The sequence below is a fragment of the Castor canadensis genome, chromosome 10 (genome assembly GCF_047511655.1).
Source record: "Castor canadensis chromosome 10, mCasCan1.hap1v2, whole genome shotgun sequence".
NCBI classification, from domain to species: domain Eukaryota; kingdom Metazoa; phylum Chordata; class Mammalia; order Rodentia; family Castoridae; genus Castor; species Castor canadensis.
The window spans coordinates 109,275,852-109,288,764 of NC_133395.1; the positions used below are offsets into that span (position 1 = coordinate 109,275,852).

The 12,913-nt window shown below is 33.7% G+C and overlaps 1 protein-coding gene across 1 annotated transcript in view; it reads left to right on the plus strand.

The window, feature by feature from the left end:
* Positions 1 to 12,913, plus strand: part of Tbc1d5 (TBC1 domain family member 5) — a 545,741-nt gene that overhangs the window by 199,366 nt on the left and 333,462 nt on the right. The gene's annotated exons all lie outside the window — the stretch shown is intronic.

A 12,913-nucleotide genomic window follows, 5' to 3' on the forward strand; every position in this document is an offset into this window, starting at 1 on the left:
CAAATTTATCATCTTTTCAAAAAGAAATAAACTAGGCAATGACTTAAGCCTAAGAATGTTGAAATGTAAAGGGCTCTTTGTCAAACATATTTCAAAGACTCCTAAACTTTTAGTGTTGATTTTGCAGGTATTTTTTTTTCTACAGAAAGTTGATATTTTTCCAGAATAAAAGATAAGCCTGAATCTCTTTTCCTCCTTTCTTTTTGTAAATAATTCAAATTTGTGCCATACATTTAAAAATCTATATATTAAAATTATTAAATTATAAACTGTGAAAAGGTAGGCCATATTCAGGTTCTACCCTCTTAAAATTTATCCAGTGTGTATATATCTGAACTTTTATCATTTTCTCTGTATTTACATAATGAGCGTAATAACACACTTTCTTAGAAGGAAGCAGCATTTGTGAGAATTTTTGAAGCTTTATCCTTATTTTTGAGTAGTTCATTAAAAGTTTGATAAAGTTCATTGACTCGGTGGCTACTGGTAATTTTTCACTCAAGAAATGTATGTATCAGGATTATGAGATCTGTCTTAAATTAGTCAAAATAATTCAGGTATATTTTTTAGGCTTAAAATAAAATTATTTTTGTGTTTGTATTGATGTCAGGGTCTGCCATTAACTCATGTTTGGGGAATTTAATAACTTTTGTAAATGCCACAATGTATCCCCACCCAGCACAACAATTGAAAAGAAAAGAAGAAGATTCCTGACATGGCTGTTTCTCTGCCACTTGAGCTCTGAGTGGAGACTGCTTATTGATTTTGGGTATCTTCTTCACCCTCCATACCATGCAGATGCATGCGATTCATGAACTTGTTATACAAAGTTAAACTGTGACTGTTTTGCTTATAAGTTTTTCATCACATAAAAAGTCAACAAGGCTGTTGTTTAAGATTTTGATAGCATGAAAATTAATTGTGACCATTTCAGTTTCAGGATTTTAATGATCTGAAGAAAGCCCAAAAGCTTTACAAGTGATGTTTTCTCTTAAATGTAATACCTATGAGAAGCACTCATAATTAAATGAGTTGAATCATTTTGCAAACACTTCTATAAGTGGGTTTTAAAAATGAACATATATTTGTGTTACCAGTATGTAAAATACTTTCAACAACATTTTTCATACTATTTCTGGTTTATATGCTTATTTGAGAACATAGCTTTCTTTTGTGTTTTAAGTGCGTATTTTTCTCTCATTTATTTCATTAAATATTGAGTTTTTTATAACCTGGTTAAAAAACATTTTAAATTAATTTTATCTTTTATTGTTTGAAGGAATGAGTAGTTACCTTTACTGAAAAGGCTTTTCGTTTATATTCTAGCCTAACATTTCTATGACATACTAAGTTATTAGGACTGAATTGATGTTTAAAAGTGCCATTAATTCATTTACCCCAAATGTTCATTAACAATGTAAATGTATGCTGATGTTCTATGAGACAAGGAAGTGACTAATGACTCTTCCAACTAACAACACTTAAAATGAATAGAAACTTTAGCTAGCTAATCTTGAAGTAATCAAGACCCTCATTCAGCTTGGCATCTCTGTATGCTCTAAAACAGCTGTCAACTGTTAAAAATATATACAAAACACAGATACGCATGCACATGCAGAAAGAAAGATATGTAAATATCTGGTTCTTCAAAGCCAAAAGGTTACTAACCATAGTGGGTTTTGTGCATTGTATATGTAAATATTTTATATAAAGCATCTATTTCATTTTCTTACATTTCCTTTTCACAGAATAATGCGTATTGCATTTTAATGGGGTTGTCATATTTACTTGAAGAATCATCACCTTTCTAGTATGTTTGTTTATTTTAATTTATGTCTTCCATGGTGTTTCTTCAAGTATTTTGAAGCTTTTTACACATTTCTCCCATGGTCTGTAGGGAATTTGTGGCTTCAGGAGGTCTCATTTTCTAAACAGTTAAAAACTGAACTTAGAGCAGTAGTTGGCCACAATAGAAGTTATGTGTACCTTAAAGAAAAAAAATCCTGTTATAGATTCGATTAGGAAAGAAAATAACTCTTTAATTTCTCAAGTCTGAAACATTTATAATGAAATAGAACTGTTAAATGAGTCTAAGAATTCCTGAGGAAGCTAGTAGAAATAGCCAGAAAAATAGGACTATAGAGAGAAAACTGCATATCATTGCTTTATTTTCATGAGTGTTGAAGAAAGTGAGTGAGGGCAGAAAAAAAAAAAAAACTATCACATGTATGTGCAAAATCTTAGGGGATATTTATTTTCCATGTGAATTAGACTTTTAACCTCTTGAACTTCTCTTTCTTAGAACAATATAGAAATATATTTTCTCTGTACCCTATTAAGTTTGGTAATATATGTAAATTATTACCTTAATCCAAGGCCTTTCCTGATCAGTAATAGCTGACCAGATAGATACCTGCTATTCATCTGAAAACAATATGAAAAAAACCAAATATAAAAATATTTTTTACACTTCATCATTATATGTTCTTAGCATATAACTTTTAATGATCAATGAGATGAAAATGTAATCATTTTATTTTTAACTGAAAATAACAATATCAAAATTTAGGGGAAATCTTACCTTATATTGTTGGAATGACTAGTTGTTTTCACAAGTTTGTATTGTAAGAGATTTGAATGTTGCTAATAGTAAAATAACATTTTTCTCTAGTGGGTTTCTTTTGAGAATATCATTTTGTAAAATACCACAAAATTGTTATCTTTATGTATATCATAGTACTTCCCTTCTTACTTAAAACTTTTATTGTAGTTAACACATCTTTGCCTTTTAATGTAATATCTATTTCAAAGCTTCCTATCTTCATGCATAAAATATTTGGTAACCTACTTAAAAAAATACAAGATGTTCAGAATCTTTCCAATTTCATTTTTACCTCCTATATATTTGCTTTTAGCCTTGATTTTCCTTTCTTTCCATTATAGTGTCATTGTTTTAGAAATAGAATGGAATGCCTTGGTTTTATTGATGAGGAAATCAATAACAATGAAAATAGTTGACTGAAGTTGATATAATAAAGTGATGCTGTCATAGTGTGACCTTAAAGTTTTTTTTTTCCCCCCATATAGTACAGATGGATTTAGATTGGTTAAAAGTTGAATTTGTTCTGCTGAGGTGATTTAAATATCTGGACAAAGTATAGGAAGCTAAGACACTTGGTTAAAGCCATTTTAGGAAGGAGAGAAAAATATTTACTTTCTTTTCTGGGTTATAGCTCTTTTAGATGTTTACTATTTCATTCTACAGTATGATTTGCATAACTTATCTTCTTGCCTATCTGGCCCTGTTAAGATGTTCTAAGCTGGTTCTAGACTCTTGTCATTGATCTCTAGGCCATCTCTGCTGTGCTGTTGATCTCTGACATTTGTTACTTCTTTACAGTTCCTCCCACAGAATATGTATCCCTATGTTAATTTGTTTCCAAGCTTCTTCTTTGGAGGCCTGGGTACTGGGGTTTGGACTTGGGGCTTTAGGCTTGCCAGGCAGGCACTCTGAAGCTTGAGCCGCTCCAACAGCCCTAATCTGTTTCCTTGTTCATTATGTCCTTGTCTCAGGTGTAATCTTTATGAGGGCAGCAACAAGGTTGGAACGATTCATACACCTAGTTCTTGGCAAAGGGGCACCACTCAGTCACTAAGATAAAAGTAAATGAACTAAGCTTTACCAATTTGAGCACCTCCACTTATGTTAGTTAGCAGTTGCTTAGTTATACCTTTTCTTCATTGATGTTTCTTCTTCCTGTCCTAAGTTATAATGTATGACATCTTTTTTTATTGTCTCTGATCATTTTAGTACTGGAATTTTCCTTTTATGGCTTTAAAAGTCAGTATATTCTCCTGTTTGGTCCTCTTTGGTATCTTTGTTCTCTCTTCCTTTCAAATCCCTCTTAAAATTCACTCCTTCCATGTTTCTCTTTAATTATTAACTATATCAAAATCTCCTCAAGAACAAGGTAAAGAGTTTTCTGGCAAACAATTGTTAAGTTATAATAGCCTAATTTGTCCATTGTAATGATCAGTTTGCAAAGGAAAGCTAAGGAAGTAATGAATGCTTACCTTCCCAAGCCATTCATTGCTGTATTTTGGGAATATAGAATATTGTGTAGTGTGGTTACATTTAACATACACATTTTATTTATATAGGCCTTAATGTGAATTTTTGGATATTATTTTTTTTAATTCCTGGTTTCTAAAATATATTAACATGGCATATAGGAAATATTTCTTATTTTGCACATGAAATACTATACAGTCAACTTGTAAGTGATGGCAATCTTTTTTAAGTTTGCAGTGCTTTCAAAAAGTTTGTTGTCATTCTGTAAATATTTGAGTGTCTTCTAGGTACTAGCGTTTTCTGAGTGCTGGAAATGAATATTGAAAAGTATAAATAGTTCTGAATGCCCTCTTGTTTATAGTTAATTACTAGAATTTGAGGGTGTCAGGTAGAGGTAAGAAAATTACCAATTAAGATATAGAAAGGCAAGTGCTTTCTATGACGAATTAGTATGCTCAGGTATTAGACTGGGAGAATTCCAACATAAACTTGGAGTAGTAGCAGATCAAGGAAAGTATGATATTTTTCTAACTACAACCTGAAAGTTGAATGAAAAGTGTATGGGCTATGAACTTTTGCTGTGTGTTAAACATAAGGAATTTCAGTATGGCTAAAGACTTAAGAATTCAAAAGACAGTGGTTAGAAATGACACCAAAGAGTAGAACTGTGAAACCACTTTATACTAAGAACAGTGGTAGTTCACTAGCAGAGTCCTTCTGCCAGACTCACATTTTGCAAAGATTATTCTGGGTATAGTAAGGTAAATAAACTACAGTGGCAGGGCAAATTGCCATAGCTTCTTAACTGATTGTCCACTCAAGTGAGAAATGAGAGACCTGTACTGGAAAGGAGCACTGAAAATGGAGAGAAGTATAAACAGTTGAGAGGTATTTAAGAGGTAGAATTGACAGGGTTTTTTTTGTTGTTGTTTTTTGTTTTTTGTCTTTTCTTTTTTTGGTGCTGGGATCAAACCCAGGGCCTCACGCATGCGAGGCAAGCGCTGTACCACTGAGCTACATCCCAGCCCGAATTGACAGTTTTTGATATTTGACTAGATAATGGGAGAGAAATTTGAACTGACATCAAGTTTTCTAAGTTTACCTATTAGGTCTGTGATCAATACTTGTATTAAAATAAATAAATCTAGAGAAGAAACTTTGTGTGATACAGGAGGGCTGGGGGCAGCAGAGGAAGATTGTAAGTGCATTTTCAGATGTGTCAGTTAGAGGTGCCTAATGACATTAAAATGTAAATAACCAAAATTTTGATGTATGGGTCTGCAACTTAGTGTTAAGGTTGGACAGCACATAAAGACTTGTCAGAAAGGGTGACAAATCAGTGGGAATGGTTGTGATCATCGTATAATAACATGTAGTATAAGAGGACCTATAACCATGTTCTTCCAGAAAATGGCTTTTTGCAGGACCTGCAAAGGACACTAAGAAAAAGAGTGGTTAAAGGAAAGAATACTAAAGGAAGTATGGAGTCAGAAAAGCTAAGATATAAGATGAGAGAATAAACAAAACTGTCAAAGGTTAATTCATTGATGGGCTGAGAATATAAGAATGTTTGCTATTTGAAAAGAGGTCCTTAGAGGGCAGAGTAGAACATTTTAAAAGCCTTGAAGTCAGTGGAGATGAAACAGTAGTGATCACAGGAGACCTCTAGGGGATTTGAGAACAGTCTAGGTAAAGTTTTGCTTGATTTATACGAGGTACAGATATAATGAGGATAGTAGCATGATTTCCACAATGATTCTTAGTAACCTCAAATGTTGTATATTTATATTTTAATATTAAATGTGCCTGCCTAATCAATGTATATCTATAATTCTTATGAAAATAGTAATAGGGTCTTATCAGATCTCATAAGATATCTTATGTTTTTGATAAACACAATAATTTGATAAGACATTGTTAATAGTGGGGGCCAGGAAACTAGCTCAGTTGTTTTTTTCCACTGGATGTCAAGGAAAAGTAGTTTGAATGGTTGAAAAACTATGTTAGGCTATAAAGTCATCAAGGAAAACAATAAATTTATTGTGAGTGTGAAATATGTGGGAGAGTGACTTAGTTGTACTTGGGACAAAGATTAAGAAAATGATTTGAAAAGATGTCTCTTTGAAAACATTTGTCAGGAGGCATGAAGTGATAGCAGAAAGTGATGAACACATCATCCTATTTTCGATAAATTAAACAGTTCAAAAGAAAGTTGTAAATGAGAGACTACACCTAGAAAACCCATGAGTTGAAGATCTCCCACTTATCCTCCAGACATTGTCTGTTCAGAGTATGAAACAAATAAGAAAGCCATGGCAGAGAGAGAGCACACAGGAGAGAGGAAAGGAGGTAGGAAGGAGGATTGATTTGTAAGAATTCCCCACAATTAGAAATTGTATAGAGGAAACCAAACCTGAACTTAAAAAAAAATAACTGGAAGAAAAATCACAGTGGAAGGAAGATAGAGCATTAGAATTATAGAAGACATAAATGCGAGATCTTCCAAAGTGAGCAGTGTTTTAAATATTGCATATGTTAAAGAGATTCTAAAACAAGGAATATATAACGTTGTGATTGGAAGGTAATTGATCATCTATAATTAGTGGTTAGGCCATTTTCAAGATACTACTAACTCACTAGAATAAAGGAAGGCAAGGGAAGTGAACCCAAAATCTGATTCAGAATTAACATTAAAAGATAATGATTTAGTATCAATGATAAATGGTAAAGAAGAGTCAACTTATGCTTTAATATTAGATTTGGGTGATTTTGTGTTCATGCTTTCACAGTGAGTTGAGATTTAGCAATTTAGACTTTGTAATAGTAAAAATAAAATTATTTAAATGAAAATTTGCTTATTCATTTATTTGTTTATTTATTTAGATGGTACTGGGTTTAAACTCAGGACCTACACGTTGAGCCACTCCACCAGTCCCCCCTTTTTTGTGATGGGCTTTTTCAAGATGGGGCCTCACGAACTATTTGCCCAGGTTGGTGGATCCTTCTGCCTCCTGAGTAGATAGGATTACTACTAGAGGGTTTTCTAATTACAGAAGCATATCATCTGCAGATATGGATACTTTGACCTATTCTTTTCCTATTTCTATCCCTGCAATATCTTTGTCTTGCCTTATTAATCTGGCTAAAAATTCAAGTACTGTATTGAATAAGAGCAATAAGAGTAGATGTTCTTGTCTTATTAATTTTAGAGGAAATGCTTTTCCCGTTTAGGACGATGTTGGATAGGTTTGTTATGTATAGTCTTTTTGTGTTGAGGAATATTTAGTTTATTCCTAGTTTCTTCAGGACCTTTTCATGATAGAATGTTAAATTTTGTATATTTAGATGATCATTTAATATTTGTCCCTATTGTATTTATGTGCTGTACTTATAGTTGCTGACTTGCCTAAGTTGAACCGTCCTTGCATATCTGGAAAGAAACCAACTCAGTCATGGTGTATGAGTTTTTAAATCTGTTGGTGAATTCAGTTTTCAAGTGTTTTATTTATGCTCATCTTTTTTTGCTATTGTGTCTATTTGGTTTGGTGTCATAGTAATACTGACTTCAAAGAATGAGTGTGGTAGTATTCCTTCCCTTTCTGTTTCATGGAATAGTTTGGAAAAACATTGTTTCTTCTTAAAGAAGAAGAAACATCATTCTGGTAGAATGTAGCAGTCAGTATCTTTGGTCCTGGGCTTGCAATTATGGGAAACTCTTTCTTACTGTTCCAATATCCTTGCTTGCTATAGATGTTTATGTTGCTTCTATCCTCTTGGTTCAATTTTGTTAGATCTAGATTTTCCAATTTAGTGAGATATATGGTTTCAGAGTATTCCCCAATGAGCTTCTAGATTTTATTGCTATTTGTTATAATATCCCTTTTCATCTTTTGTTTTATTAATTTAGGTCATCTCTCTCCCTCTCCCTCCTCTTCCCTCACCTCCTCCCCATTGGTTAGTTTGGCTAAGGGCTTATCAATCTTGTCTACCTTTTCAAAGAATCACCTCTTTGTTTTCTCGATTCTTTGAATTGTTCCTTTAGTCTCCATTTCACTAATTTATACCCTGGTCTTTATTATTTCCATATACTTATTTTCCTTTGACTTGTATTTTTCTAAGAACTTGAGGTATATCATTAGGTTATTTGAAATCTGATTTTTTTTTTTAATTTAGGCACTTGTAGCTTTAAACTTCCATCTTAGAACTGTATTTTCTGTATCCCACAGGTATGTGTTTTTCATTTTCATCTGATTAAAGTAATTTTTAAATTGCCTCTGTGTGGTCTGGAATACTGTACCAGTCATTCAAGAGTAAATTGCTCAATCTCCCAAATGTTTGAATCATTTCTATAGTTTCTCTTGTTGTTTAATTTTTATTCCATTATGATTTGTTGAGATAAAATAAATAATTGAGATTTTCCTCTATTTGCTAAGACTTGCTTTATGACCTAAAATGTGATCCATTATGGAGAAAGTTCCATGCCATGGGCTGCTGAGAAGAATGTGTATCCCAGAGTTGTTGAGTAGAAAATTTTGAAGACACCTGTTATGTCTATTTAATCTGTGGCAAAGTATAACTCTGAAGTTTCTTTTGATTTGGGGGAGGGGTCTGGATGATCTATATATTGAGTAGAGTAGGGAATTAAAGGCATCCACTATTATTGTACTTTCCTTTCATGTGTAGTAGTGTTTGTCTTATAAAATAAGGTACACCAAGAGTTGGTACTTAGAAATTTATAATTATATTTTCTTGATGGATTATTTCCTTTATTAATATATAATGACCTTCATTTTCTCTTCTTACTAATTTAGGCTGGTAGTCTATTTTTCTCAGGTATGGATATAGCTACTCCTGCTTGCCTTTAGTTTCTGTTCGCTATATGATTTTCCATATTTGCACTTTCAGTCTATTTGTGTCTTTGCCACTGAGGTGTGTCTCTTGGAGACATCAAACAGTTGGATCTTGTTTATTAATAAAGTCAGCCAATTTGCATCTTTTAATTGTAGCATTAAGATTATTTACATTTAGGGTTATTATCAAAAGGTATTTGCTAATTAATTTTGTTCATTTTTTGCTGGTTGATTTGAGAACTGTTTGTTCTTTTCTTTCCCTTTATTCATCTTAGAAACTTCCTGATTTACTGAGTTGAACATATTTTGTTATTTTCTAATTCTCATTTGTTCTTCTATTTCTCTCATGAAATTTATTCTTTTCTGAGCTCTGTTTGTGACTGTGTCTTCCTCATCTGTATGTAGAATTCCTTCTGCAGTGCTGGCTTAGTGTTCATGAATTGCTTTAGTTTGTGCATATCTTGGAAGGTCTTTATTTCTCCATCAATTTTAAAGGGTAACCTCACTGGATATAATAATCTTTATTGGTGGTTATTTACTCTCATGATGTGAAGTACATCATTCCACACTTTCCTGCCTTTTAGGGTTTCTGCTGAGATGTCTGATGTAATTCTGATGCATGTACTTTCAATATTCTTTCTTCTGTTGTCTTGACATTTTAACTATAATATGACATAGAGTGGGTCTTTTCTGGTTGTATCTCTTTGGGGTTTTAAATACTGGAACTTGGATAGCCATATCTTTCCCTAGATTAGGGAAATTTTGTGCTGTTTTCTGAAATGCAATTTGGCTGTATCTCAGCTCCTTCTTCATCCCCACTGAATCTTAGGTTTGCTGTCTTGATCATGTCCAAGAGTTCTTGAAAATTTTGGTATGCTTGTTATATGCTGAATGTAGGGTTTCCTCAACTGTTCTTCAATCCATGATATTCCTTCTTCTGTTTGATCGAGTGTGTTGGTGACATGTTCCACTTCGTTTTTAATTTATTGTGTTTTTCATTTCCAAGGTTTTCATAGGTTTTTTTTTTTTTTTTTTTACTTCAATTTCTTTATGAATTTCTCATCTATATTGTTGACTTTCTCATCCAGGTCTCTAATTGACTTTCATACTTCATTCAACTGTTTGAAATCTTTTAGAACTCAATGATCATTTTTTTTCTTTTATTCATATGTGCATATAATGCTTGGGTCATTTCTCCCCCCTTCCCCCTGCCCCCTCCCTTACCCTCCCACCCAGTCCCTCTCCCCCCAACCCCTCACTACCAGGCAGAAACTATTTTTCCCTTATCTCTAATTTTGTTGAAGAGAGAGTATAAGCAATAATAGGAAGGACCAAGGCTTTTTGCTAGTTGAGATAAGGATAGCTATACAGGGAGTTGACTCGCATTGCTTTCCTGTACATGTGTGTACCTTCTAAATTAATTCTCTTGAACTAACCTTTTCTCTAGTTCCTGTTCCCCTTCTCCTACTCTCTGGCACTTTAAAGTATCTGCATTAGTTTCTCTGCATTGAGGGCAACAAATGCTATCTAGTTTTTTGGGTGTCTTACCTATCCTCATACCTACCTTGTGTGCTCTTACTTTATCATGTGATCAAAGTCCAATCCCCTTGTTGTGTTTGCCCTTGATCCAATGTCCGCATATGAGGGAGAACATACAATTTTTGGTCTTTAGGGCCAGATTAACTTCACTCAGAATGATGTTCTCCAGTTCCATCCATTTACTTGTGAATGATAAGATTTCATTCTTCTTCATGGCTGCATAAAATTCCATTGTGTATAAATAGCACATTTTCTTAATCCATTCGTTGGTAGTGGGTCATCTTGGCTGTTTCCATAACTTGGCTATTGGGAATAATGCTGCAATAAACATGGGTGTGCAAGCGCCTCTGGAGTAACCTGTGTCACATTCTTTTGGGTATATCCCTAGGAGTGGTATTGCTGTATCATATGGTAGATCTGTGGTTAGATTTTTAAGAAGCCTCCAATTTTTTTTCCAGAGTCGTTACACTAGTTTGCATTCCCACCAGCAGTGTAGGAGGGTTCCTTTTTCCCCACATCATCACTAACACCTGTTGGTAGTGGTGTTTCTAATGATGGCTATTCTAACAAGGGTGAGGTGGAATCTTACTGTGGTTTTAATTTGCATTTCCTTTATTGCTAGGGATAGTGAGCATTTTTACAGGTGTTTTTTTTTGGCCATTTGAATTTCTTCTACTGAAAAAGTTCTGCTTAGTTCACTTGCCCATTTCTTTATTGCTTCATTAATTTTGGGAGAATTTAGTTTTTTGAGTTCCCTATATATTCTGGTTGTCAGTCCTTTGTCTGATGTGAAGCTGACAAATATTTTCTCCCACTCTGTGGGTAGTCTCTTCAATTTAAAGACCATTTCTTTTGTTGAGCTGAAGCCTTTTAGTTTTATGAAGTCCCATTTATCTATGTTATCTCTTAGTTCCTGAGCTGCTGGGGTTCCATCAAGAAAGTCCTTGCCTATATCTATTAGTTCCAAAGTATTTCCTACTCTTTCATGTACCAACTTTAGAGTTTGTGGTCTTGGTCTGATACTAAGATCCTTGATCCATTTTGAGTTAATATTGGTATAGGGTGATATACATGGATCTAGTATCAGTTTTTTGCAGAATGCTAACCAGTTTGCCCAGCAGTTTTTGTTGAAGAGGCTGCTATTTCTCCATCGTATATTTTTAGCTCCTTTGTCAAAGAGAAGTTGGCTATAGTTGTGTGGCTTCATATCTGGGTCCTCTATTCTGTTCCACTGGTCTATAGTTTGGTACTACCTGCCTTTTCATGGTTATGTTGGGTTTTACTTTCTGTGTGCAGAATCCTTTGAAGAATCTTTTGTAGGGTGGTGGCTTGGTGGTCTCATATTGTTTTACTTTGCTTATCATGGAAGACTTTTATTGCTCCATCTATTTTGAATGATAGCTTTGCTGGGTAGAGTATCCTAGAGTTGAAGTTATTTTCAGTCAGTGCCCAGAAGACCAAATCCCAAGATCGTCTGGCTTTTAATGTTTCTGTTGAAATGTCTGCTGTGATATTGATGGGTTTGCCTTTGTATGTTACTTGTTTTTTCTTTCTTATAGCCTTCAATATTCTTTCTCTAGTCACTGTACTGGTTTTTTAATGATAATATGTTGTAGGGTAGTACTATTTTGGAGTTCTGGAGGCTTCCTGTATCTGTATGGGCATACATTCCTCTAGATTTGGTAAATCTTCTCTAATTATTTTGTTGAATATTTTACACATTCCCTTTGGTTGCACCTCTTCTCCTTCTTCAATGCCCATGATTCTCAGATTTGGTCTTTTAATGGATTCAGTAAGTTCTTGTATTTCTTTTCATGTGTCATGTGTTTTCGTCCTGAGTTCATTTATCTCTTTATTTGTGTTCTTAGTTTCACTTTGGTGTTCATACAGTGCTTTAATGGTTTCTTTTATTTCTTCTTGTGCTTTCTCTAATTCTCTATTTTTGGTGTCTTGGGATTTCTTGAGTGTGTCCTGTACATTTTGGTTGACCCTATCCAGTATCATCTCTATAAAATTCTCATTGATTACGTGCAGGATTTCCTCTTTAAGGTTGTTCTTGTGAGCTTCATTGGGTTCTTTGGTATAATTTATCCTGGTTTTTTTGCAGTCTGGATCTGGTTATCTGTTTTCTTCATTTCCCTGTTTCCTGTAGTAATTTATTTTTAGGGATCTTCCTTTACTATGTGTAATTCAGTATTGTATAGCTTGTAATAACAATAATGGTTATATGTAGAATAGAAGGGTGAGAGAAGAGGGAAAGCAAAGAAGGTAAAGATAAAGGGAAAAAAAAAAGCAAACCAAACAAACCAAAAAACAGAGCCAAAGAAATAAACAGGGATTGATAGTATACTATTCAACGGCAAGCTAAGCAAACAGGCATTAGAGAGACAGAGAGAGGATAATAAAAAAAAAATCTCCAAGTTCAAATGTAATAATGTTTCAGTCTTAATAA